Raw genomic sequence first — 3,243 nt, 5'->3', positions numbered from 1 at the left:
CTAATTAGATGACTTGTGATGAAGGGACACAACTAGTGAGGAAATAGGAAAATTGATATTACATGTTAGAACTGTATTGTAGTATATTTTATAACAGATAATATTGAATTTAGTTTCACAATTCTGGTGTCTTTTTTCTGCTGTGATGTACACATTAATGAGAAATTCAAAACCAAATTATAAAACTGACACAAAAACAAGTATTTTCATTGTAGGTTAAAAGCAAAAACCAACTACTTCTCATTTGAACTTTAAGAAAACCCATTTCTTCTATAATTTTTGAAGTATAATTTGAAATAAAATATGCTTTATCTTAAGTGGTTTCTAGAATGAGAATTAATCCATGCAAATTATAATTTATAACAAAATCTTAAAAATCATTTCTAGCTAACAATTTTATCCTTTCTGAAAGCACCAAAAGTACATAAGCATCAATAAACACTATAAATTACTCCAAATGTCATGATTTTGGAAACTATGATTTTTAAATAGTGTATCTTAACTTGAAAACTTCAATTTTAAAATGTGTACTCTATCTATAACTAATTTGATTAATGTATCTACTCTATCTTGGATATCTAACATATCAGTTTAAGGCTTATTTCAGAGTTTTATGTGAGTGGTCACACATGACTTCTAGCAATTTAGAGGCATAAGGTTGTTACTATGAGTTCCTGGCTAGCATGGGCTACAGAATAAAGCTATGTCTCAAAGCAAGGGCAACAACAACAACAATAATCTGAATTAAAAGGAAAGGGCAATTTTAGTGAAAAGGTAACTTTTCTCACCAGATAATTAAAGGAAGTGGATGGATGTGCCATGTGTCACCTTACAGCCTTTAGCTACAGCAGCATATCTGTCCTGCTTGATATTAAGACACACATTTCTCTCTAACTCTATCATGGCTTTGTTGTTTTGTGCTTTCCAGTTTTAAATGGTTTGCTTCTATATTCTGCACCAAACTACTTTTATAACACAAAATTCCAATTTCAAAACTCCTTTAAGCCATTACACATTTTTAGAAAGCTAGCTATTTCAAGGGACAGGAGACATCAATGGGATCAGTGGATCAGTGTTACTATTCTTGGAGAAGAGTGGAAGAGTGAGTTCATTCCCAGCACTGACATCAGAGGCTCACATCTACTTGAAACTCCAGCTCTAAGAAATTTGATATTTTCATACATCTGTGGGTCCCTGCATTGACAGATACACAGCCACATACAGACGTGTGTATGTGTCTGTATGCATATAATTAAAATATTACAATAATGAAATATATTTTCACTATGCCTTTCCTTGACCAGTGGGATTTTTAATCTGCTTATTACAAATCTCAATACCTCCCAACTCTCAAGTGCTTTTTTGTGAATATGTTGTTACTTTCAATGAGATGTCTCTTTAAGAGCTTTTCAGTGAGGTTTCATAGACAACCAAATATCACAGGCTACTACCAATGCTATTAGCTATCCTCGAAAACTTGACAATGATATTGATGAAGACGCCACATACTTGAATCATTGATCTTGGAGAAATGAATCCGGTATTGGCTTCAAAACTTCATTCCCACTGGCTAGCTTCCATAGGGCTGGAGATGGCTATACATGATATCACTGGAGAAAATCATCATTCTTACCCAGCCATGTACCCTGTGAACTCTACAATAATAACTAATGTAAAAACATATGCCCACTTGTGCGTTAGTGACACAAATATCATAGGAGTACCTAAATATATTCTGACTGGATTTATGTCTTTATCTTTATCATGAAAGCCATGCCAGGCACAACTATCATATAATATAATTATATATGGCTTCACAGGCCATAGTCCCCAGCGCATCTTGGAAACCTTCATCTAAGAACCTTCCATTTGCAATAGATGATGAGTAATAAAAATACCCACAACTGCCCAGTGTGTAAAGAATAAGAGCCTATGAAATACTCAGTCCTAATAGGACATCTACATTATACAAATGCTTCCCATGGCTCAGAAATCATTTTGAAAGAGGCTACAAGAGGAGTGAGTGCAAGTATAAGAAATGGTAGAAGACTTCAAGAAAATTGTTTTCTGGATACACTTTAATAGCTGTGCATATGGCATAGTATTAGTTGTGACAGCATGTATAACATCAGTGCAGTCTCAAGCCATACCAAATTCAATATGAGAGGAGATGAGCATGGATTTCTCATGTTAGCTAAGGGGCCATTGGCAATTGAATGCTTCTGGGAGAGTGAGAGTAAGTTTCCCTTAAGAATGTAGTACCTGGTAAGCCAACTCCAGTGGAAAGCCAAACTTCCAAGAGCTTATACTCAGCACAACTTGGATTTTATGGATTAAGAAAAAACAAACATATTAAAAAGAAGTTGTAAATGTGGGTAAATAAGGAAGGGGAATGGATCTGTGAGTTGAGGGTGTGAATATGATCAAAAGTATTGTAAGAAATTCTTAAAGAATTAATTAAAAAAACTAAAAAGTATAAAGACATCATAGCCGAATAAATTAAAGAAATAAGAAAACTGGGTCCATGTTGTACAATTTCTTGTTTAATTAGCCAGGGATTTGGCAAAAGTACAACTCTAAGCCAAATCTTGAACAGTTCTTGTGCTGTAGTTTGGATCTAGAATATTCCCTAAGGGGTATGTGTTAAAGACTTGGTTGGCCCCAGCCTGGCATTCTCAGAGAGTGGTAAGTAGAACCAATAAGTAGAACCTTATTGACTTTATTCAAGTCAATAAGGATGTTTCCTCTGAAGGACACTTAAGTCTGTCTCCACTCTGGACTCTATCATAGAGTTCTACATAAGCTAAGACAAATCAACAGGACCAATCTAGAATGAACTGGACCCTCTAAACACATGAGCCAAAGTAATCCTTGTTATTTTTAAGTTGATGATGTCAAGTAGCTGAAAAAATGATGGAAGCTGCTAATAATGCTCACAAAATTTTAAACAATTTTATCTGAGCATAATCATCCACAAAGCCTTTATCTATACAAATAGACATCATTAGAGTTATGCTATTGTAAGGTGCTAAATGAAGACAATGAAAATGTTAAATTTTGAGTAATTGTAATAGCCTCCAGCTGGGAGGCTATATATACATATGTGTGTGTGTGTGTTTGTGTGTGTATTACACAATATATATAATACCCAATATATATAATATATACCAACCCCAAATTCAATCTCTTTCCTCTGTCTCTCCTCCTCTTGCCCACCACAGACACATAAAAACCATGACCAGA

This window comes from Peromyscus maniculatus, chromosome 18, assembly GCF_049852395.1.
Source record: "Peromyscus maniculatus bairdii isolate BWxNUB_F1_BW_parent chromosome 18, HU_Pman_BW_mat_3.1, whole genome shotgun sequence".
NCBI lineage: Eukaryota > Metazoa > Chordata > Mammalia > Rodentia > Cricetidae > Peromyscus > Peromyscus maniculatus.
This window is presented reverse-complemented; position numbering follows the sequence as displayed.